The sequence below is a fragment of the Plecotus auritus genome (genome assembly GCF_963455305.1).
Source record: "Plecotus auritus genome assembly, chromosome: 3".
NCBI lineage: Eukaryota > Metazoa > Chordata > Mammalia > Chiroptera > Vespertilionidae > Plecotus > Plecotus auritus.
In genome coordinates, this window is record NC_137772.1 from 64,105,011 (window position 1) to 64,130,760 (window position 25,750).

The window sequence follows — 25,750 nt, forward strand, 5'->3', positions numbered from 1 at the left end:
CCCCCTATTCTGATAATAGCCTTTCTCCCCAACAATTACAGTGATGCAGAGGGGCCAGACACTGGGAAGCAAGTGTGCATTATTGTCTTGGGAATAGAGTTCCTTGTGACCTCACTTAAGTTTTTGACAATAATGTACCCAGTGAGCGAGGCCTTCTTCTCTTGAGGATAATTAAACTGTCTAAACTCCCAGCTTGATCTTTGCTTAAATGACCCCAGGTGACTACACAGGCCAAGACTAATGTAATTACAGGGCATCCCAGAACTGGGGACACATTACCCAGTATTGTTTTAGTATAACCTCCCCGAGGGCAGGGACTGTGTCTTTTGCATTTTATATGCTCTACTAGAGGCCCGGTACATGAAATTTGTGCACTGGAGGGGGGGGGGAGGGTTGTCCCTCAGCCCAACCTGCACCCTTTCCAATCTGCGACCCCTCGGGGGATGTCCGACTGCCTGTTTAGGCCCGATCCCTTAAACAGGCAGTCGGACATCCCTTTCACAATCCGGGACTGCTGGCTCCCAACTGCTCGCCTGCCTGCTTGATTGTCCCTAACTGCTTCTGCCTGCCACCTTGATCACCCCCTAACCACTCCCCTGCCAGTCTGATCGATGCCTAACTGTTCCCCTGCTGGCCCGATCATCCCCAACTGCTCTCCCCTGACAGCCTGGTCATCCCCAAATGCCCTCCCCTGCATATTCCCTCTTTATTAGATAGGGTTTTTTTTCTTTAACATATTGGACAGTGTACCTGCCATGGTCTTGACAAACCAGTAAAAATGTAAACCCAAACTAAAAGTGTCATAAAATAAACTCCTTAAACAGGAATTTCATGAGACCTTGGAAAGGTGATATCATGTGGTTGTTTCTTCCTTTCTTCCTTCTCTTTCTTTTCTTGATGTTTCATCCTTTGTCCTTTCTTTCTTTTCTCCTTTTATTCCTTTTCTGTCCTCTCTTTCTCTTAACTTTTCCGTTGGTAGAATTGTCAGTACTTGAATCTGTCTCGCTTCCAGAAGACGAAGAAGAGGGAAACACACCGTCATCTGAAGAAAAAGATGATCTATGTTGGGATCGGTGGTGTTTCTGGTTTTGCTCTTTTCCTGGTTTGTTTGTCATTTCTGACGGCCCCGGCATCTTCAGGACTTGTGCGTGGGCACTTCTTATTCATGTCTACAAAACCTCCCCGCCTTGGTGAAAACTGTAGGGGAAAAGGCCTTCCTGGGTGGGCTCAAGCCCTGCCCAAGGTGCTGAGGAACCAGGCCGGGAAGCACCCACCACCGCCCTTGCAGAGCCAACCTCCGGACCTCGGGGTACTCTCCAGTAATGTAACTGCAATGTCTCTGTTTGCCTTCAGATATTAGCTATAAGTTACTTCCAATGTGAAACCCTGCCTCAGACATTTCCTTTGCAGTTTCTAAAGATTTTAAACAAAATCCATTTACCTCCCTAACCTGGTCAGAAGTTTCTATCCAATGGGAGAGTTTGCTGGGCAGCATCGCCCATATACCCCCCTCCCCCCATGTCTAATCACTCCTCTGGGGGCAAGGGAAGTTCCAAGGCTATAGGTATGTGTGGGGGATCACTCCATGGGGGCGCAGGCCCTTTGGAGGCTGACACCCCAGGCTGCTGCTGTGAGGGGATTGCTCTGGGGGGCGGGGCTGCCTCCCAGACCTACACCCCCGGCTGCGGCTGGGAGCTCGTTGCTGGTGGGGGGAGGGGTGCGGCCGCCTCCCAGGCTGACTGCCTGGGCCGCAGCTTTGAGCGGATCGCCCTGGGGGCACGTGGCAGCAGGTTGTGCCGTGGGGCGGGTGGAGGGGCACGGCCAGCTCGGGCTGTGGCAGGATTGTGCCAGGGCGCGCAGGTGCCTTGCAGGCCCATGGCCTGGGCCGTGGCTGGGAGCGGATAGCTCCAGGGGGCTGTCCGGCTCACAGGCGCCAGCTGGGCCGGGGCTGGGAGCGGATCGTTGGGGGCGGGGGGGGGGGGGTGGGGGGGGGGGGGGAAGGGGGGGCGCGGCTGGCTTGCAGGCTGACAGCCCAGGCCGCACGCTTCCAGCTCTCATTGGCAGCCCTCCCTGGGACTGGGGGACTCCGGAGGGCCTGAGAGGATTGGGCACCACCACCTTGTGTCTATGGGCGCGGCCATTTTTGTTGTGGAGTGACGGTTAATTTGCATATTACTCTTTTATTAGATAGGATATATGAATTGCTCTCATAGCAGTGTGCATAAAAATTGCTTGAAAATACATTAAAAATGTAGATTCTGGTCTCTTCCTGTATCTCTTTTCCTGAGAACATTTTCACAAAGCACCCAGTCTATTCTTATGTAAGCCCCTTGTCATTTAATAGGTACTTCTTAATGTACATAGAGTGAGAATGGTTCTTACTGCTTTTTTTTGCCGCTATTTAAAAAAGTAGCTAATTTATTGAGATACAATTAACATACCACAAATTCACCCTTTAATGGTGTACACTGTGGTGGTTTATAGTATTTCACAAAGTTGTGGAGTCATCACTACTATCTAATTCCAGGACATTTTCAGAAGCCCCAAAAGAAACTCCGTACTCATTAGCAGTCATTCCCCATTTCTGCTTGTTTTGTAGTTTTCAATGTACAGGTCTTGTATTTTTTGTTGTTGAATTTATTTCTAAGTATTTTATTCTTTTTTTGGATGCTATCATGAATGAAATATTTTTCTTAATTTCATTTTTGGATCGTTCCTTGCTAGCGTTTAAAAGAAGATTGATTTTTTTTTATGTTGATCTTATATCCTGTTACCTTGCTGAAATGGTACATAAGCTGTAAAATAGTATTTTGTGGATTTTCTATCTATAAGATCATGTTGTATGTGAATAGAGAATTTTACTTTTTCCTTTATAATCTTACTTTACAGAGATAGTTTTACTTCTTTCTTTACAATCTTCCTTTACAATCTAAAGCTTTATCTAAAGTCTAGTCATAGCTTTATCATTTTACATTTCTTCTTGAGTCAGTTTTGGTTGTTTATGTTTTTCTAGGAGTAGGCTCATTTCATCTAGGTCATTTTGATACCAAATTTTTGGACTGGAACCCGGATTCTTTGTCTGCCGGATTTAAGAATGAATCCACGGATAGAGGTTAGTATAGCAAAGGTGGAGATTTATTGAAGAACAAGTACAGACTCCCACGTGGGGAGAGGGAAGAGTCCCACTGGGTTCCCTATCCCTATGGCTTATATAGGCTGCAGATCCTGGTGCCTTGATATCCCCTGATTGGTCACTATTCCCTTAGACTGGTTACTATAGTAACTCCTGGGCTCAAAGGTTGAACCTCACGAGGTTCTCCCCCTCCTCCCTTATTGTTTTCCTATTCCCTTTGGGCTTTCTTCCTCTCCTTTGGGATGAAGGCTTCCTTCTCCTTATTTTGTAATATAGACCTTTTGCTGTTCCCAGCTCCCTCATTCTATGGCAATGTACCTGTTGCAGCTTTCTTGTCTTATGGAGCTGTAACTGCACCTGGCTTCCTGGTGTTATGGAAATGTACCTTCTCCCAGTCTGCAGCCCCTTGCTTTTCCATGGACCCCAGTTCTAAACAATCCCTAAGCCTGCCTATGTTCCCCTAAAATTCCTGCTTCAGTTTGTTGGTGTACAGTTTTCATATTGTTTCCTTAAAGGTCCTTACAAAGGAAAGAAGGAGGCAGGAAATTCAGAATCAGAAGTGGTGACCATGGAACAAGAGGCCAGGTTGGTATGGGGTCGTGAGCAAGGAATGTGGGCAGCCACTCGAAGATGGGAAAGGAAAGGAAGTGGATCCTCCCTGGAGCCTCCAGAAAGAACAGAGCCTGCCAACACTGTTTCAGCCCAGGGACACCCACTGCCAACTTCTGATTTCCAGAAATGTAAGAAAATGAATTTATTTTGTGAAGCCACTCAGTCATTTGTGACATCAGCAGTTGGAAGCAGATTACAGGTGAACCTTCCTTGCTCAGCAGTTTACAATCCTGCCTTAGCCCCTACTTCCTGCTTGTGCAGAGCCGGAAGGTCAGCCAGGAGAGATGAGGCCTCTCCCGGTCTTTCTGGTGAACACACAGACCTCTGTGCGGGGCTTCCTGGACCTCCAGCAATACACCTGAATGCTGTCAAGGCTCCCGTGCATATGTCCTTCCCCTCATGTTCCTTTTACATTGTTCAGACTGTCCATTGTTTGTGCCAACTGGTATCGCTGCCTCGGCAGCTGCAGTTTTAAACAATGGCCCTGTTTTATTTTTACAAACACCCAGGGATAGGACTTCTCCCCCAGAGTGAGCTGTGGGTCAGATCAAATAAAGGCCAGCCCTAGGAACAGCACTTTCCCGGGGACTTCCAGGCAGGTCCGATGTGACAGTTCTTTGGGAATGGGGCTTCTGGGAAGCTCTGCATCCATTTCCACCCACGAAGGCTGCTAGGCTGCTGGTCTTCGAGGTTGTGGGGCTGATGGTTTTCAAAGCTACCACAGATCTGGGAGAGTGTGATGCAAACGGAGCAAGTTAAAATGCCACGAAGCCTGCTGTTTGCAATGCGAGTTGGCTGGCTTGTTTTGTCTTTTAATAATGCTCCAGGGATTGTTGGAAGTCTTGGGTTAATTTCCAAAATTCTGGAAAGTCACATTTGACCAGTTTTGCTAAGTGTTCTTGTTGCTTTTATGAAGGAGTAAGCTTTTGGAGGTCCTCATTCTGACATTTTGGAAATGCATTCTCTGTCTCTATTGTGAACTTGTTTTCAAAACAACTCTCTTCTGCCAGCTCAGTTCTCCAAGCATCCCCTCACCTGAGTAGAGTTGGCTTGATAAGTCTCCTGTGAACTAGAAAGAACAAGCAGCCTTTGAGGAAGGAGCCCACGTTTAGGGCAGCAAGAATGAAGACACCCCAGCTTGCTGTCGGATACCACTCCCTGAGCGAGCCCTGGCTAGTGCATCACAGAATCCCAGGTGGGGACCACTTCTCTCCCAGTCCCAGGAGCTGCAGAATGGCAGCCCCAGCCCCAGCCCCAGCCCCAGCCCCAGCCTCGGCTAATGCCAGTATGGGCAGGTTCAAAAGCAGCGAGGCGGGTGGAGAAGGTTCTGGAAGATACAGGGGTGCATTTGAAGTGCCCTGGCTCCCTGGGTGGGGGTTGAGAGGGGTCTCATTAGCATTTCACCATAAGAAGTTCTGTGAAAGGGAGAAGTCTGGGTTTAAGTTATGCTCCAGGAACACACAGAAATAGTTCTGCAGGGAGCAGACAGGCCCTTTTGTGGAGATTAAAATTCCTTTAATAAAGGATGGGGGCAGAATAAGGAAAAGGTAATTTGTCCTGTCATTGTGATCATTTTAAATTCTGGTAGACTGGCGTGTGTGCAGAAGGTCTTTGGCTCTAGCAGAGAAGAGGAGCTGGTGGCCTCCTTTCCTGGCCCCTGGCAGCTTGTGCAGAGAGTTTCAATGCTCAGCGAGGGAAGGAGGCCTGAGTTCTCACCTCCTCAAAGTAGTCTGAAGTTGTTTACTTTGTATGTCACTCAAATTGTTTTGAATTTTTGCCTAACCTGTTTCTTAAAGTTAGGGGGAAGACTTGTAAATGGCTCACTTAAAGTGTTATCAATTAAAAGAAGTTCTTAGTTTCCCTAGAATATCAGTGGAGTGGAATTTCTTGCTGACAGAGGCTTCTATTAGCCCATGAGTTTCCTCTTTGGCTGTGTGTGTGTGTGTGACTGTGTGACTGTGCATGTGTGTGCTTTCAGTCCATCTCACCTATACTTTTCAGAGCTCATTATTCATTCTCAGGTTTAGATATGAGATCTTTTTCCTCCCCCCCGCCCCCCCCCCCGCCAGCTAGTTTAAATTGTACAAAGGGTGTGTGCTGTGGATTGAATCACGTCTACCCCTAAATTCATATATTGAAGCCCTAACCCCAAGTATTGGGGCCCCTAAAGAAGTAATTATGGTTAAATAAGATGCTAAGAATGTGTTTGTTTTTTTTTATCCAATAGAATTGGTGTTCTTTTAATAAGAGACACCAGAGAGCTTGCTCTCTTACACACACACACACACACACACACACACACACACACACACACACACAAGACCATGTGAGCACACAGCAAAAAGTCAGCCACCTGCAACCCAAGAGGAGAGCCCTCATCATACATCAGCCCAGCTGGCTCCTTGGTCTTGAACTTCCAGCCTCCAGAACTGTGAGAAAATAGATTCCTGTTGTTTTAACCACCCAGTGTAGGGTATTTTGTTATGGCAGCCTACGCAGACTAAAAGTGTGTGAGAACATAAACGTTTGGGATTAGATCATGAGACTAGGAAAGCAAAAAGTTAAACAAAAAAAGGAAAGAAACACTCTCATAGAAGGAAGTATTAACCAGGAGAACTACACACTGAGGGCCAAATGACTCTTTCTGCTGCCAGCAGATTTCTCGTGAAACAGGGGAAGTGCCAGTAGCGAGCGGACTCAGAGCCCTCTGCTACGCTCTGGGTGTTTCTTGCCTCTAAACATCTGTCCTGTTTAGAAGTTACTATCAATTTGATAGCATTTCTTCTTGAACTAATTGCAGAGCCTCCCAGGGCAGCAGGCACCATTTCCTGGCTTTGTGGCTCCAGGGTGTCCCGGCCTGCTCATCCCGTGAATATTTCTCAGTTCCCAGGCCCTCTCTGCTCTGAAGGCTGACACTGTGATGCTTGGGGAAGAGTGGCTTACTTTCATTCTTTTTCAACAAGTAACCATTCAGCATCATATGCCAGGCAGTGGGAGGTGCTGAAGTACAGCTGTGAGCGTAATGGACAAACATTCCTTCCCTCATGGAGCTCACATTCTTGGGCTTTGTATATGTGCTGTTTTCTTTACATGATAGCTATACTTGCACATTGAACACCTCATTTTTTAATTGGAGTGTCAGCCTGCTTCTAGATGGCAAGCACTTTAAAGAAAGAGATTCTAGCTGTCTTATTCACTGTAGCATTGCACCTGGTACACAGCAGGTACTCAACATGCATTTGTATAGTAGATTAATTTATGAACTGTATTTACTTCCCATAGGTTTATTTTGCACCTAATCCTATCTAATAAAAGAGTAATATGCAAATTAACCATCACTACACTACACCCACAAGTCACACCCACCAGCCACGCCCACCAGCCAATCAGGAGCGAATATGCAAATAAACCCAACCAAGATGGCTATGGCCACAGAGAGCAGGAGGGAGGCTTGGGTTTCCCCGGCAATGGAGGAAGCCAAGCTTTCTGCCTGCCCTTGCTGGCCTAGGTCTCCACTCAATGCTACAAAGTTTCAATGACAGGAGATACATAAATCCAAACAGAAATGGCGGCAGCCACAGAGCTGGAAAGAGCAGGAGGCTAGGGTTGCCCCCGGCGATGGAGGAAGCCAAGCTTTCCGCACATCCTGGCCGGCCCAGGCCTCCACTTAAGGATACAAAGTTTCAATTATAGAAGATACATAAGTCCTAACAGAAATGGCTACCGCCATGGAGCAAGCAGAAGGCTTGGCTCTGCTCCAGGCTACAAAGTTTCAATTGTAGAAGATAAATAAACTCCAGATACCAGGGCCTCTGCTTGGGTCGCGGGGGGCGTGGCCAGCCTGCAAACCACCACAGGCCCCTCCCTCAAGCCACCCTGCATCCCAAGGGAACCCCCACCCTGATCCGGGACACCCTTCAGGGCAAACATACTGGCCCTCACCTGTGCATCAGACCTCTATCCTATCTAATAAAAGAGTAATATGCAGATTGACCATCACTCCAACACACAAGATGGCTGCCCCCATGTGGTCAAAGATCCTGCCCCCATGTGGACACAAGATGGCCACCACAAGATGGCCAGCAAGGGAGGGCAGTTGGGAGGGACCAGACCTGCAAGGGGGGGCAGTTGTGGGCAATCAAGCCTGCAGGGGAGGGCAGTTAGGGGTGACCAAGCCAGCAGAGGAGGGAAGTTGGGGTGACCAGGCCTGCAGGGAAAGGCAGTTGGGAGGGACCCAGGCCTGCAGGGGAGGGCAGTTGGGGGGGACCAGGCCTGCAGGGGAGGGCAGTTAGGGGTGACCAGGTCTGCAGGGGAGGGCAGTTGGGGGGGACCCAGGCCTGTAGGGGAGAGCAGTTGGGGGGGACCAGGCCTGCAGGGGAGGGCAGTTAGGGGTGACCAGGCCTGCAGGGGCGGGTAGTTAGGCGCAAACAGGCTGGCAGGGGAGCAGTTAGGCATCAATCAGGCTGGCAGGGGAGTGGTTAAGGGTGATCAGGCTGGCAGGCAGAAGCAGTTAGGGGCAATCAGGAAGGCAGGCAGGCAGGTGAGCAGTTGGGAGCCAGCAGTCCTGGATTGTGAGAGGGATGTCCGACTGCCCGTTTAGGCCCGATCCCATTGGGCAGTCGGACATCCCTCGAGGGGTCCCAGATTGGAGAAGGTGCAGGCTGGGTTGAGGGACACCCCCCCACCCCGTGCACGAATTTTGTACACTGGGCCTCTAGTCCCTTCATAAAGCAACTCAGAATTTCCAAACACAGGATAGCCCTGAACTGTCTAGAACAGCCGTGGGCAAACTACGGCCCGCGGGCCGGATCCGGCTGTTCTATCCGGTTCTCTTGCTCTCCCCTCCACTCCTTTACTTTGAATTTATATTAGTTCACACAAACACTCCATCCATGCTTTTGTTCCGGCCCTCCGGTCCAGTTTAAGAACCCATTGTGGCCCTCGAGTAAAAAAGTTTGCCCACCCCTGGTCTAGAATGATTTACACCACTAATAAGGCTTGCTATTTACCCATAGGCCTTTGAGAAAATATTGCTTACTTGCCCTGGTTACGTGGCTCAGTTGGTTGGATCGTCGTCCATACACCAAAAGATTGCAGGTTTGATTCTCAGTTGGGGCATATACTTAGGTGGGTTCAGTCCCCAGTTGGGGCACATATGGGAGGCAACAAATTGATGTTTTTCTCTCATATTGATGTTTCTCTAAAAATCAATGAAAGCATATCCTCATGTGAGGATTAAAATAAACACACACACACACACACACACACACACACACACACTAGTGACTTGCCACACACACACACACTAGTGACTTGCCATGCATCGTAAAGCTGAGGACTCCCTCACTCAGAGCACTGTCCTCTACTGGTGGTGTTCCTCCCTTTACCCTGGGATCTCTGCCCCATAGCCAGTGGTGTACTTGAGCCAGCTCATACAGGCTTGTGAGGTCTGATTGTTAAATTTTGGGGAATTTTGCAGACCAGTTAGCATCACATGGGAAGGTTAAAATGAACTATTGTGGAAGTATTTACACCAGGGAAATTGGCAACTGCAACAAATCAAAATGATACAAATCAGCAGGTGCCCCCACCCTAGCCAGCTGTTACAATTCAAAGTCCTGAACTGCCAGCTTCTCGTCATCTTGTTAAATGAATTGCAAGTGTCTTTGTGGTTTAAGCTCTTGCTACTTAAAAATGTGGTTGGTGAACTAGCAATACAAGTGTCACCAGGGAGCTTGTTACAAATGCAGACACTCCGGCCCCACTCCAGACCTGCTGCATCAGAATCTGCATTTGAACAAGCCTTCCAGTTAAATATATGAAAACTAGAGTTTTTGAGCTCTGGGTTAAGTCACTACCTCTCAAACATCAGTGAGCATCAGATTCAGCTGAGTGCTTGTTTAAACACAGATCTCGGGGCCCAACCTTTGGGTTTCTGATTCAGGTCAAGAGTCTCTATTTTTAACAAGTTCCCAGAAGACGACGATGTTGCCATTCTGGGACGGTGTTTTGAGAATCTTGGGTGATTTATTTGTCCTTGGCTGCATTTTCCTTTTCTTGTACCTGAATGCCTCCTCATTGACCCAGGCAGAACCGGGTGGACGGGTGAGTGTTTAACAATCAGCTCACCTGTTTAAGAAAAACACAGCCTTGATTTGTAGTTCTTGCCCATTTCTATGGTGTAAATGTTCCCCTTGGCCAGTTTCAAGGTGTCACCGAATGCAGCTGAGCAGAGACATGCACAGGCAGCTCCCTGAGGCTGTAGAGCCTGCTCCTGCATGGGGCGAGGCCTCCATAGACAGCTTGGACCTTGGAGCAAGGAGTTCGTTGTTAAATAGCTTAAGCAAAGTAACCCCATTAGATTTGGATTCTAGATGAATCTGTATCTCCAGGCTCCCTTTACAGGGTCAGGTGGAGTAGGAGATCACTTTAGAAAGTGATGGCAGTATTTCAGCAAAGAAGCTTGGTCAGTGCAGTAGGGGAAGGGTGGATTTGAAAGTTAAGTTAGCAGGTGGATTTGCAGACCAGTGAGTGTGGGGCTAAGGCAAGGGCAGAGTGTATATAGGATGGTTCCCAGAATTTCCAATTGGGTGATTGGTAGTGTCATTACTTAAGATTAGGAAGACTGGAAGAGGAGGAGATTCTGGCAGAGTTGCACTGGATCTGACTTTGCAGTCCTTTATAAAATTACTAGAGGCCTGGTGCACAAAATTCATGTTGAGGGGGAGAGGTCCTTCAGCCTGGCCTGCACCCTCTCCAATCTGGGAACTCTCCAGGAAAGTTGGACATCTCTCTTGCAATCTGGGACCGCTGGCTCCTAACTGCTCACCTGCCTGTCTGCCTACCTGCCTGATCTCCCCTAACCCCTCTGCCTGCCTGCCTGATCTCCCCTAACCCCTCTGCCTGCCTGCCTGATCACCCCTAACCACCTCTGCCTTGACCCCTGACACCGTGTCTTTGTTCAGAAGGATGTCCAGAAGACGTCCAGTCTATCCAGTCTAATTAGCATATTACCCTTTTATTAGTATAGATAGTCAGCAGCAGCTTATTTATTAATATACTAGAGCAGTGGTCGGCAAACTGCGGCCCACGAGCCACATGCGGCTCGCGAGCCGCGGTTTGTCGCTCTGTTGACTAATGAGTTTGCCGACCACTGACCTAGACTCTTGATTCCAATAATTACAGGCTGTTGTTGTTTCTTGTGATTGAGCCCCTATCCCAGTGATCGGCAAACTCATTAGTCAACAGAACAGCAAACAGCAGCTCGTGAGCTGCATGTGGCTTGTGAGCCGCAGTTTGCCGACCACTGTACTAGAGACCCGGTGCACGAAATTCGTGCACGGGTTTTTGCCTCTCCTTGGATACTTACACATTGTAGGGGATTTTCTTTTCAGCCCCCACGCTGTCAAAATCTAAACAGTTTGGAACTTTTCAGGGTTCCCAGATAAAATATAGGATGCTTGGTTAAATTTGCATTTCAGATTAACCACAAATAATTTTTTTAGTGTATGTATGTACAAGTATTGCATGGAACATACTTATACTAAAAAATCTGGTTTATTTGAAATTCAAAACTTGGCTTTCTGTATTTTTATTTGCTGGTAACTCTAGCCTCCAATATATTCATGATGGAGACGCTTCTGATTGGCTGCATTGAAATTAGAGTAAATAAAGTGTTGGGCCTGCTGACAACAGATTGTAGTGGACATGGTTGCTTGTAATGGGAGTGCAGGTATAGATGGCCCATGAGCTCCCTGGGAGGCTGGAGTAGGGAAGGCAAGAGGGAGGATGACTGCAGAGAACTGGGCGTGAGTCTGTGGAAATCTGACTAAATGTAAATGTGAAAGTGGGTGTGTAGTTCATTACCACTGGCCTGAAATGTCTCTTCTAAGAAAGGGATTATCTGAATTGCCCCTCCCGAGGATGCTTCAAATGTTTCTGTACCATTCGTCACTTCCCCTCCCTGCCAACCAAGGTCTCCAGGGAGCATTCCGTGCATCACTCTAAGATCAGACCTCGTGATTCCTTCACTCTGGACTCCTTCTCCTGTTTTAAATCATTTTTTTGGGTCACAGTCCTGAATCCCCCTGAGCAGGGCCCAGCTGGCCCCACCTATCCTGGGTGAGGTACAGACCACGTCTATACATGCTTACCACACCTGGGCCCGCCTGGCAGGCGTTCCCTTGCCACAGCCTGGTCTCCTGGAGGCTCCCGTGGAGATTTGCAGGAATCTGGAGTGCAGATGGGCCTCTGCCTCCCAGAATATCCCAGCCAGAAGTATAACCCTGACATTGAAGGGATAATCATGCCCATGTGTAAACTTGAAAATGTGAAGTCATGAGTGTGTGTGTGGTAGGGTACATTCGATGAAATATTTGGGCGATACTGTGGGCAGAACATTAATCAAGTTCTAGGTAAATGAAAATTTTTATGGGTCTAAAGTGTTTTCAAATTATTTTTGTGATATTGAAGAGGTGCTATTTCTCCATTGTTTGTGCTTTGCAGGAAAAGCATGTCTTAATCATCTATGTGTTTCTTAGCCCATACAAAAGTAAGTCATCGCCTCCACTCCTTTCCTGTCAAACCTGCTGTTATCCTTACGTTTCTAACTTTATTAAACGTGCCATCATTCACCCAGTCAACAGTACTCAGGCTTTGGGGCCATCCTAGGCTCTGCTTTTTCTCTTAACTCCTCCACCAGCTGGACATCACATTTTTCCAGGTCTATTTCTCAAAGCCAGTCTGCCCTTCTACTGCATCCCCACTGCCTTAGTCTTACCTCTCAGCTGAAAGATTGCTGTGGCCTAGTCTCATTTCTGAATCAAATAGTATTTTATTGAGGGCAGAAAATAGATGGATAGACTAGTCTCACATTTGGTGTTAGTTTGAGTTTTCTCTTAATTTGGCTTATGTTAAATTACCGTTGTCTTCTTTCTTGATAGGAAGACTAGAATAGAACAAGGGTGGTCACAGAATAGAGAGTCAGTGCAGCATAGAACATAATAACATGGGCTCTGGAGCCAGCCCGCTGAAGTTCAGTGCCCAGCCCTGCCAATGTGTGACCTTGGCAGGTAACTTAGCATTACTGTCTCAGTTATCTCATGGATCAAGTGCAGTGACAACCATAGAACTATTGTAAGGATTAAGTGAATGTCTGTACAAAGTAGTAAGTACTCTGTAGGTGTTAGTTAAATAAAATGGTAGGTCTTAGGGGATACCACATCTGCACCTCTCTCTCACCACATCTGCCACAACTTGGGGACTCACCAGAGGTATGGCTGTCTTCTCACAACTGGATGGTACTTCTGAAAGATTGAGATCCTGGCTCCACACCTGCCTGTAGGCTCTGGGTGGGAAAACTTATCTCTGGATATGTATCTACAGGAGGAAAGCAGGGGCAGGAGACCCTGGGACCAGGCATACTGTGCACCTATTATGGATGAGGGTTACCCACGGGGTGCTGTCAATTGGGTAATACTAGTATCATCCATTTATTAATTTATTTGTTTGTCTACATTTATTGTACACTAGAGGCCCAGTGCACGAAATTCATGCATGGCGGGGAGGGGGGTGGGGGGTGGGGAGGGGTGTCCCTCAGCCCGGCCTGCACCCTCTCCAATCTGGGACCCCTTGAAGGAGGTCCTACTGCTGGTTTACAGGGATCGGGCCTAAACCAGCAGTTGGACATCCCTCTCGCAACCCGGGACTGCTGGCTCCTAACCGCTCACCTGCCTGCCTGCCTGCCTGATTGCCCCTAACCACTCTGCCTGCTGGCCTGCTTGCCCCCAACTGCCCCCCCCCGCCAGCCTGATCACCTCCAACTGCCCCCCGTGCCAGTGTGCTTGCCCCCAACTGCCTCCCCTGCTGGCCTGCTCGCCCCCACCTTTCTTCCCCACTGGCCTGCTTGCCCCCAACTGCCCCCCTTCTGGCCTGCTCACTCCAAACTGCCCCCCTCCCCTGCTGTCCTGATCACCTCCAACTGACCCCCACTGATGGGGTGAGGGACTGAGGGCTGTTTTCAGTCTGGCCACACCTCCTTCAGGGTGGGGGTCCCCACTGGGGTTCCTGGCCAGCCTGGGTGAGGGACTGATGTCTGTTTTGCAGGCTGGCCAAGCCCCCCAGCAGGGACCCTCACCCCATGGGAGTGTGGCCAGTCTGGAAGAGGAGCTGAGGGCTGTTTTCAGGCTGGCCACACCCCCTGGTGATCCAGGCTCCCAGCCCCTCCTTTTTTTATTTTCTTTCTTTTTTCTCAGCTCCTCCTTGAGTGGAGGCCAGGGCTGGCTGGAAGCAGGTATCTGGGATTTATTTATCTTCTATGATTGAAACTTTGTAGCCTTGAGCGGAGGCCAGGGACAGCCAGTGCGGGCGGGAACCTTGGCTTCCTCCATTGCTGGGGGCAACCGAAGCCTCCTGCTCGCTCCAGCTCCGTGGCCGCCGCCGCCACAGTGGTTGGGCTAATTTGTATACTTGCTCCTGATTGGCTGTGGGTGTAGTGGAGTGATGGTTAATTTGCATGTTTCTCTTTTATCAGTGTAGATGTATGTCTTTTATGTGCCTGGCATTTGAGCACATAACAAAGATGTACAAAGAACCACAGCATTATCAATTAAAATAAGCAAATCATTTACACACATAGAGACCAAGGTGAGATGAAAGTGGCCAAGAGTTGAATGAAAGAGACAATGACACTCAGTGTTTGGCAGTCCAGGCAAGCAGATGGTTGATCATCATTCAGGAGCAGAGCTCAGCGATCCAGGAACTCAACATAAGACTTTATGCTCAGGTGAGATGAGGATGGAGGCGGGAGTTACTGGCCAGAATCTAGGCACAGGGCCCAGAGCAGGAGCCCACCTATGACAAGGCCAACAATGATAAGTGGTGGTGGTGGTGGTGGTGGTGGAGGGGACTCTGGAGCCACAGGAGAGACCTCCCTGGAGATCCAGGTCCCAAATAGGAGCCAAGAGAACACAATTGGTCTGGGCTTGCCCTTGAGGGACCTGATCCTGATCCTGAGATGGTTATTTAAGTGTCTGCTGAGCCAGCAGCGTTGTTTTTATGCTTTCCCTTTAAGTATTGATTTGCTTAAAAATCAGGGCAGGCCAAGTCAGTGAAACAGACCTTGCTGAGTACTTGCTCTCCATGGAGCACTGTGTTAGGGACCTGAACATGAAATAGGAAGGAAAACGAAGTCTTTCTCTCCAGGAGGAGTGGATGCTTTAACAAAAGAGGTGTGGGCAACACAAGGAGAACACATGTGGACACGTGCACATCTGGACACATCTCCCTCTTCTCTGCTGGCTCCACTTCCCATTTAAGCAACATCACTACACACACATTAATACCTAGGTTTGCTTCATTTAAGTGAATCTACAAGAGGGTAGCTTCATTTATTAAAAAAGGGTCTTAAATGTTGCAGAGTTGTTGAAAGGAGGAAGGCATACAGTGTCATATAAAGAATAAGCAGTTTTTACTTTCTTAATGTTATAGCTATACTAGGATTTTATGTAGTAACCACTATTCTAAGTGTCATCTCTGCTTGATGATTTTACACTGAAATTGTTCTTGGGTTATAAGTAATTTAAAACATAAACCCAATCAATTAGTCCCTTCTGCTAAGTTTGGTAAGGCTGCAAAAATACATCAGTAGTGTGTTTCTTTGATTTCTTTCTTAGGATTATTTTTATTAGGAGTATTTGACAAAATGAAGACAACCTGGGAAAAATTTAATGCAGGGTCCCTTGTCTCATTTTCAGCAAAAGAGTTATCATAGTCTTTCAAAATGTGTGTTTTCAGTTCTCCATAAAAATATTTTCATCTTTTTGAGATGGCTGGCCCAGATCAGTGAAGTCAAAGATGTGCCAGCCTCTGGGACTGGTTCATAGGGATTTTGCTGAAGAGCAGGCTGGGTGATGTGGGCTGGCTTCAGACCTGCCTGAGGAGATGCAGCCTGAGACGTGGTGAAACTGCCTTGCTCCAGTCTCACTTGCAAATCTGATGCCTCTGTGCTTTATTTGTGTAAGTGAATAACTGGGTCCTCATTTGACAGTCACATCTCAGAAACCCAGAGAAGGGATCTGTTGTACTACTCGTTCCCCTTGATAGCTAAGCAGTTGTTCCCAGTTTGGGTCTTGTAGTGTATGCTGGCTTTGCTGATGCCAGCCTGTTGAAAAGGAGAATTCTGTGTTCCTTGGAGTCCTTGAAAGTGAAGACTTTGTAATGGAGCTGCAGTGGGTAGGAAGGAAGGGGTGTCTGCCTGTGGTGGGGCAGCCCCACCCTGGGTCAGAAATCAAGGGAGGTAGTGAAGATCAGACTCTTTGGGCTCTGAAAATAGGCCCCTGTATGGAGAGACACCTTATGGGGGCTGGTAGGCTGCTGCTGGTTCTGGGTGACACCAGGGATGTCCTTCAGTCTGGAAGTCTGGGACAGAGAGGAAAAGGGGAGCTTTTGTTACACTTGGGAAAGAAAGCATCTGTCTGCAGCTCCTGGCCGGACCTGCCTGCAGCCCTGTCCCACTGTCCCTTTGTTGCAAGTGGCTCCTGAGACCTCGGTGAACTAGTAATCTCATTAGCTGGCTGAGCTGACTGAGGTGGAGGGGATGGTGCCCAGCATGGGCTTAAGCCTTTTCTAAAGCTGGCCTCCAGAAGCCAGAACCAGCCCTATCCCCAGACAAAACAAATTCTGCCATTCCCTGCTTTTTTAAGGGTGTGTTTCCATTTCTTTTCCTCTGCATTTTCTTCCCAAGCATATTTGGGAGAGGAAAGTTATGGAAGAGGTTGGAAGCATATCCAATTCAACATTTTTTCTTGGGATCCTAACTTTGAGTAGCCAGATTCCAAAAGCCCTATTGATAAAATGACCCAGACACGCGGGGCGCTCCTCACACCTGGTGCCAGTAGGTGGCGCTCCGTCACCACTCAGCCGTGTAGGGAGCCCAGGACATTGGGGCTGGGCTCTGTGGTCCAAACTGAAAACCGGTGTTACCCATGCAGGCAAGAGGCAAATATTAAACCTAGCATGTTATGCATTTTGAGAAAGAAAGCCTTTCAATTTAGGTTCATTCCAGATTCTCTGGAGATGTGTTTGGAAACCCCGTCTGCCACTGAACTCGTCACTCTGGCCTTTTATTCACTTACAAAATGCTTCTCCAATCCCAGCTCAATTACCTTTTGTCTCCCCTCTGTCCTAATACTCTGGCTGAATGTATGAAAAACAAAGCAGCAAGGTCAGACAACCCCTTTTTCTTTCACAGTGGTTTGTCCTATTTTCCAGAACCAAATGGAATAAGTGGTCCTGCTGCCTAAATATATATGCGTGCATGTTTGTATATGAATGTATTCAACAAACACATACTTTTGCTCAAAGGAAAGAAGTATATTAGCACATGTAAATAAAATAAGGAAACATATCTTTTCTTTGGACAAAAGCAAACGTTTTTGGACAGTATTTTTAACCATGTTTACGTGACATTTCAAAGGTCCACTATCTGAAAAACTATCATAACTGTCTAATAGCTAATCAATTCAATAGCTAGTTACTGAATGTGATGACGTACAAAGTCTTATAGTCTTGTGTTGTGGGGAATCCTAAGATAAATAAATTCTCACCCTCAACGACTTTACCAGCAGGTCCTAGTAAAATAGCCTTTGGACAATTAGAGCCACAGCATTGTGTGTATGGACTTGAAGATGTGCATATAGGCTTCATGTGTGTGTTAGTGCACATGGTATTTGGTCCATATTGAGGTCTGGGCTGTTATTGATTAGAGCCATATATATATATATATATATATATATATATATATATATATAGTCTTTATTGTTCAGATTATTACAGTTGTTTCTCTTATTTCCCCCCCCATAGCTCCCCTCCACCCCTCCACCCGGTTCCCACCCCACCCCACTCCATGCCCTTACCTCCCTCTCCACTGTCCTCATCCATAGGTGTATGATTTTTGTCCAGTCTCTTTCCGCAACCCCCACACCCCTTTCCCCCCGAGGATTGTCAGTCCACTCCCTTTCTATGCCCCTGATTCTATTATATTCACCAGTTTATTCTGTTCATCAGATTTTTTGTTCACTTGATTTTTAGATTCACTTGTTGATAGACATGTATTTGTTGTTCATAATTTTTATCTTTACCTTTTTCTTCTTCTTCCTCTTATAGAATACCTTTCAGCATTTCATATAATACTGGTTTGGCGGTGATGAACTCCTTTAGCTTTTTCTTATCTGTGAAGCTCTTTATCTGCCCTTCAATTCTGAATGATAGCTTTGCTGGGTAGAGTAATCTTGGTTGTAGGTTCTTGCTATTCATCACTTTGAATATTTCTTGCCACTCCCGTCTGGCCTGCATAGTTTCTGTTGAGAAATCAGCTGACAGTCGTATGGGTGCTCCCTTGTAGGTAACTAACTGTTTTTCTCTTGCTGCTTTTAATATTCTCTCTTTGTCTTTTGCTCTTGGCATTTTAATTATGATGTGTCTTGGTGTGGTCCTCTTTGGATTCCTTTTGTTTGGGGTTCTGTGCACTTCCTGGACTTGTAAGTCTATTTCTTTCACCAGGTGGGGGAAGTTTTATGTCATTATTTCTTCAAATAGGTTTTCAGTATCTTGCTCTCTCTCTTCTTCTGACAACCCAATAATTCGGATGTTGGTACGCTTGAAGTTGTCCCAGAGGCTCCTTACACTATCTTCATATTTTTGGATTCTTTTTTCTTTTTTCTTTTCTGGTTGGGTGTTTTTTGCTTTTTTGTATTTCAAATCTTTGACTTGATTCTTGCGATCCTCTAGTCTGCTGTTGGATCTCTGTATATTATTTTTTATTTCAGTCAGTGTATGCTTAATTTGTGCTTGGTCCTTTTTCATATCCTCGAGGGTCTCACTAAATTTATCGGCCTTTTCTAGAAAATTCTTGAAAAACCTTATAACCATGGTTTTGAGCTCTATATCCAGTCGTTTGCTTTCCTCCATTTCTTTCATTTGTGACCTGTTTCTTTGTCTCCACATTTTGGCTGCTTCCCTGAGTTGATAGAGTGGCTTTGTGTGCTAAGTGTCCTATAGGGCCCAATGGCTCAGCCTCCCCAGTTACCTGAGGTGAACACTCTTGGTGCACCCCTTTGTGGACTGTGTGCACAGTCTTGTTGTAGTTAAGCCTTGATTGTTGTTGATATCACTGGGAGGAATTGACCTCCAGGCCAATTGGCTGTGAGGAGCTGTGTCTACGATGTGAGAACTTCTGTGCTGGAGACACCCTTATGAGGCAAGACTTGCTTCAGTGGGGCTCACTGAGTCTGCCCCCTGTGTCCCTTCTGGATCTAAGGGGTTGTAATCTGGATGGTCCTACTCTGACCCCTGGGCACACTGGCTCTTGGATCTCCAAGGAGGTGCTAATTTAGCCTCTGCCTAAGGCCACCCAGCAGGAGCTACAGAGAGATCTGCAGATTCCTCTTCTTTGTTTGGGTTTTGGAGGTGCCCAGATGAGGCCCAGCTGTGAAGCAATGCAAGCTGCTATGGGGCCTTGGGCCTTCTTTTGGATATTCAGGGTCTCTCTGACTCAGCTGCAGTTTGATAGGTAAGTTTAGATTTCAAAGGACCAGGCCATTCATATGCAAAAGCCTCTGCGCATAGCTTGGATGGGGTGGAGTCTCAGAGGGGAGCAAACAGCAATGGCTTCCAATCAGCCCTGCCCTAAGAGGTTCCTGGGTCTCAGTGTCCTGAGGTAATCACTGTAAGCACCTCTGAGAGAAGGCCACCCTGGAGTCCCGCCCACTTCCAGACAGTCCAGTTTCTCCCCGTATGAGTCTGGATCCCCAGAGTCTCGCCCAGAACTGGAGTTCAGAGTAGTCGGGAACTTGTGTCTTCCTCTGGCTTGAAAAAGCCAGCTGTGTACTCAGTTGCCAGCCCTCTCTGCTGCGCGCGCCTCCGTACCTTTGCCTTCCGCACCTCCTCTGAATCTCAGTGTGCTTTTCTCTTCCCTTCTAGTTGTAGAATTTACACTCAGTCTTCCTGTGGTTCTGGATGATGTCCATTTTGTCTTTCAGTTGTAGTTTTGAAGTTGTGTGAGGCAGCAAGTTCAGGTATTTACCTGTGCCACCATATTGGTTTCTCCTAGAGCAATATATTGGCAATATATTGAGATAAATAGAATGGTTTAGTTGCTCAAGGCACCATTTCTGGATTGAACTGGTCTTGGGCTCAATGGATAAAGAGTGAATTAGGCTCTGAAAGGGACTAAATTTACCTTACGTTGATAGAACAATTTACCTTATTTATTTATTTTTAATCCTCACCCGAGGACATTTTTTCCCATTGATTTTAGAGAGAGTGTAAGGTAGAGGGAGAGACAGAGAGAAACACTGACACGAGAAAGACACATTGATTGGTTGCCTCCTGCACAACCCTTACTAGGGCCAGGAGATCTGCAACGAAAGTATGCAACCTTGATGGGAATTGAGCCCAGGACCCTTCAGTTCACAGGCCGATGCTCTATCCACTGAGCCCAACTGGCTAGGGCAAACAATTTACCTTTCTTAAAGCATGTCTACATGTATTATTTCAGAGATAATACTTTGCAAATATTTTATGTTGAGACTTAACTTTCAGCAATATATAAGCAAGAGAAAAAAAAAAAGATATTAAGTAGTAATACATGACCAGGACCCAGAATGCTGACCATAGCTTCATCTATTTTGCTTCCTATTGCCTATATTTGCCCTCAGAAACTGTTAATGGGTTTGGATGGAAAGGGAAAATTCCTCTGGTGGGAAAGCAAGTGAACTTTGTGTGTATGTGTGTGTGTGTAGGCGTGCACATGTGCTGTTAAATGTCTTTCTAGAGGTCCTGGTCTGTTGTAATAGCCTTGCCAATCCTTCAATTACTGTTTTCTTTCATGAGAAATTGTTACTGGAATGCATTCACCCTTTTAGGGAGCTGTGAATGTGGTTATAATTGCTTGTTTCTAAGATAATTGGCCTGACTGCATAGCCCTGGAAAAGTTACTTGAAAGAGTGGAATGTGGAGGGGAGTCTGTGCTGCCTTCTGACTCAATCTCCTCTGTGTGGCCCCGCCGCTATCAGGGACCATGGTCCTGCAGGAACCACAGTGCAGAGCAAGATACATGAAACAGAAAGTTCTGTAAATAAGGCCATCTTGAAGTGCCATGGCCACTTGAATTTTGGCATTTCCTTGCAGGAGGGATTTTTTTTATGGTAACATTACCCATTTTAGCTTTTGATGGTAAGAGTACTCATTCTAGCTTTTGATGGGTTCAAATCCAGTAGCTGTGGAATATTAGACTCTCTAGTGGATCCCACTCCCCTCTTTATAGAAGGTTCTTGAGAGTAACCAGGCCTCCAGGGGAGGGCAGTTGGGGGCAATCAGGCCTGCAGGGGAGGGCACTTGGGGGCAACCAGGCTGGCAGGGGGGGCAGTTGGGGGCAACCAGGCCTGCAGGGGAGGACAGTTAGGGGCGACCAGGCCAGCAAGGGAGGGCAGTTAGGATCTTAAGGCTATCTATGCCTGTAAGAGCAATGGAAGAGATAGAATGGTGAGAAGTTGATTGATAGCAGGCATTAAATCAATGCAAACTTTTGTGACCTCAGTATTATTGCTATTCTCAATAGCTTTTGATGGCATTGATGAAAGAGTTGGGCTAATTCATTAGAAGCGGATGTGAAATGACCATGCTATTAGCTCCTAGGGCAAAACTAAAATATATTTTCATTTAAAAGTGTAGGATCCTGAGGTATTACAGGATGAAATTAGTTTTTCTTTCTCTTATACTTCAGGCTCATTTTATTTTCTTAAAAAGAAAAGGAAGATACTATAAAACTCCTCACTGTTAAAAAAAAAATTCTGTGACAATAACTGAAAGTTGGTCACTTTAGAGGTTAAAGAATCTTTAACTTGCTCAGAGCAAGAGAGTAATAATTCACAGGGGGAAAAGGAGGCCAATGTTGTAATAAGGTGGGTAACCCAAACACAAATCCCCCAATGTAATGAAAGATTGCGTGACCTTTCCAGGATTTATGGAAAGCAAGTAAGGACTGTCAGGAATATCAGCCTAACCAATCAGTGGTGCTCTTCTATTTCTTGTGTTCATTCTCCCTTCATCCCCACAACAACCTCCTCTTGGCGTTAAGGACTCATAGGGTTGTGGGGAAGCACAGGTTATATGCAGAGTATTGTCAGGATTGGAAATTATTTGAACTTCATCAGTTTCAAGGAGGTATTACCAAGAATTGCTTACCCAGGCAGCTCCCCTTAAGACCAGCCAGGTTTCAGGCAGGGTCCGTGCCAGGCGGCCTCTGGAAGCAGTGAGCCCTATGGTTCATTTTGTGGAGCATTTTCTTTTTCAGTGACTAGCAATTTAAGCATGGCTCTGCAAACTGCCATTGATTTTTCAAAGAGTTACTAGAAAACTAGGTGAATCACAAACTTCTTTTTCAAAGTTTTTTTTGAGCCATGACAACCCTATATAATAAAGAGGTAATATGCAAATTGACCATCACTCCAACACACAAGTTGGCTGCCCCCATGTGGACACAAGATGGCTACCACAAGATGGCCAGCAGAGGAAGGCAGCTGTGGGCGATCAGGCCAGCAGGGGAGGGCAGTTGGGAGGGACCAGGCCTGCAAGGGAAGGCAGTTGTGGGTGGTCAGGCCTGCAGGGAAGGGCAGTTAGGGGTGACCAAGCCAGCAGAGGAGGGCAGTTGGGGGCGACCAGGCCAGCAGGGGAGGGCAGTTGGGAGCAACCAGGCCTGCAGGGGAGGGCAGTTAGGGGTGACCAAGCCGGCAGAGGAGTGCAGTTGGGAGCGACCAGGCCTGCAGTGGAGGGCAGTTGGGGGGGACCAGGCCTGCAGGGGAGGGCAGTTGTGGGGGAACTAGGCCTACAGGGGAGGGCAGTTGGGGGCAACCAGGCTGGCAGGGGAGGGCAGTTGGGGGCAACCAGGCCTGCAGGGGAGGACAGTTAGGGGTGACCAGGCTGGCAGAGGAGGGCAGTTGGGGGCGACCAGGCCAGCAGTGGAGGGCAGTTGGGAGCAACCAGGCCAGCAGGGGAGGGCAGTTGGGGGTGACCAGGCCAGCAGGGGAGGGCAGTTGGGAGCGACCAGGCCTGCAGTGGAGGGCAGTTGGGGGGGAACTAGGCCTACAGGGGAGGGCAGTTGGGGGCAACCAGGCTGGCAGGGGAGGGCAGTTGGGGGCAACCAGGCCTGCAGGGGAGGACAGTTAGGGGTGACCAGGCTGGCAGAGGAGGGCAGTTGGGGGCGACCAGGCCAGCAGTGGAGGGCAGTTGGGAGCAACCAGGCCTGCAGGGGAGGGCAGTTAGGGGTGACCAAGCCGGCAGAGGAGTGCAGTTGGGGATGACCAGGCCAGCAGGGGAGGGCAGTTAGGAGCGACCAGGCCTGCAGTGGAGGGCAGTTGGGGGGGACCAGGCCTGCAGGGGAGGGCAGTTGTGGGGGAACTAGGCCTACAGGGGAGGGCAGTTGGGGGCAACCAGGCTGGCAGGGGAGGGCAGTTGGGGGCAACCAGGCCTGCAGGGGAGGACAGTTAGGGGTGACAGGGCTGGCAGGGGAGGGCAGTTGGGGGGGACCAGGCCTGTAGGGGAGGGCAGTTGTGGGGGAACTAGGCCTACAGGGGAGGGCAGTTGGGGGCAACCAGGCTGGCAGGGGAGGGCAGTTGGGGGCAACCAGGCCTGCAGGGGAGGACAGTTAGGGGTGACAGGGCTGGCAGGGGAGGGCAGTTGGGGGCAATCAGGCCGGCAGGGGAGCAGTTAGGCATCGATCAGGCTGGCAGGGGAGTGGTTAGCGGGTGATCAGGCTGGCAGGCAGAAGTGGTTAGGGGCAATCAGGCAGGCAGGCAGGCGAGTGATTGGGAGTCAGTAGTCCTGGATTGTGAGAGGGATGTCCAACTACCCATTTAGGCCTAAATGGGAGAGTATGCAGGCTGGGCTAAGGGACATTCTCCCACCCCCCGTGCATGAATTTCATGCACTGGGCCTCTAGTACAATTATAATTTTCTATGTCAAATCACAAGGATGCAATCAGTAAAGACAATAATATATACTAGTACTAACATGGAAGGACCTAAATGATGTCAAGTGAAAAAGAAACAAGCAGAAAAATGTTTAGGAAAAATCTGTTATTTACCTCAATATAAAGGAAAGTGGCCAGAAGCATACACCAACTTGGTTATGTTAGGGGACAAAAATGGGAGTGTGAGAGGTGTAAAAATGGGCATCCATTTTATTCTCTATCCTATGTAATAAAAGTCTAATATGCTAAGTGTTCAGCTGTCCAGTTGTCCATTCAACCACTCAAAGCATAATATGCTAATGATATGCTAAGGCCGCTCAACCGCTCACTATGATGTTCACTGACCACCAGGGGGCAGATAGTCGACTGGTTGATCAGTTGCTATGACATGCACTGACCACAAGGGGGCAGACGCTCCGATTGGTAGGTTAGCTTGCTGCTGGGGTCCGGCTGATCGGGACTGAGCGAGATAGGCCAGACATACCCTGGAGCCCTCCTGCATCTCTCCCTGGCTGGCCAACCTCCTGTGTCCCTCCCCAGCCCCGATCATGCACCATTGGGGTCCCTTGGTCTGGCCTGTGCCCTCTTGCAATCTGGGACCCCTTGGGGGATGTCAGAGAGCCAGTTTCGGCCTGATCCTGCAGGCCAGGCCGAGGGACCCCACTGATACATGAATTCGTGCACTAGGCTTCTAGTACTTCTATATTGCTTGAATCTTTTCTTTTGCTGAAAAATATTAATTATTTATGTAATAAAATATTTTTTAAAGAGTAACAATAAATGTGATCAAACACACTGAGAAAAACCACCTATTTTATTTCCTTCTTTGTGTCAGAGTAGATGCCCGATTTGTTGTTGTTCTGTCTCTTACTGTAGCACAGATAAGAAAGGGTTAAGCCATCTAGGCCATTTCTAAATGCCTGGATTCTTGCAATCAAGGCAATCAAAATCCGCTTCCCCCTTAGCCCTCTGCCACCATTCATCAAATAGGTCCTGCTCTGCTGGGAAGACAATCTTTTTTCACAACTAGGAAAATGCCCAGCTGCACCTGGTGTGCACCGTGCTGGCGGGAAGAACTCCAAGGAGCATGCAGGAGACCAGGCCTTGGTGTCGGCCAGTGTGGGTCGTGGTGTTTGCTTTCTTTTCCTGCAGTGAACCCTCCCTTGAATACCCTGACGTCCCCGAGATGAATGAAATATATCCTGACATGCAGAGAGGGCATGAGAAACAAGTGTTCAATTAATTCTAATGTGGCAGGGATAGCACTCCGGAATTCTCTCTGAAGGAACGGGAACTGGAATGCCAAGGGAGCCAACCTGGGCGGAAGGCCTTTCTGATTTCTGGTGTGTGGTCAGAGCTCTGCTGTCACACCATGTGACGCCTCACTTTCCTCAGTGTCTGTCACTAATCCACGTCTTTAGAAGGGGAGGGAATGGGCCACTGGCCTCGGTACAGGGGTCCTTGGTGAGCACAGGAGATGTTTTTTCCTTCTTTATTTCTAGCCCTTCTGATTTCTCACCTTCAGTCAAAGCTTTCTACACAACCTGAAGCAGACATATTAGGGATATTTCCTAAAACAAAGGCATATGGCACCATGGGCCTTTAATCTTCCTGGGAAAGAGCAGGCCTGATGACTTTGTCAGTATCTAATTGAATCTTTGGTTTGCTTGTTTATTTTTCCCTCTCTGGGTATTATTCTGAAAGCCATAGTCTTGACCAGATCATTGCCTGGTGTCAGTGGCAATAAGAACTGGTGGAGAGATTTGGGGAGGTGCCAGAGGGAGTCACTCCTCCACAAAGCCATCCTCCTTGCTGAAGGGCTTGTGTGTTTCCCCCATTTTGGATTCCTATTGGAGGGCCATGCACTCATCACTGGAAATGCTTCACAAGGTGTTCCTGATACTAGGAATCCAACACAGGCATGAACCATGACGGCTCTCCAAGGCACTCTCCTACGTACATCTTTACCAAAGTGCTT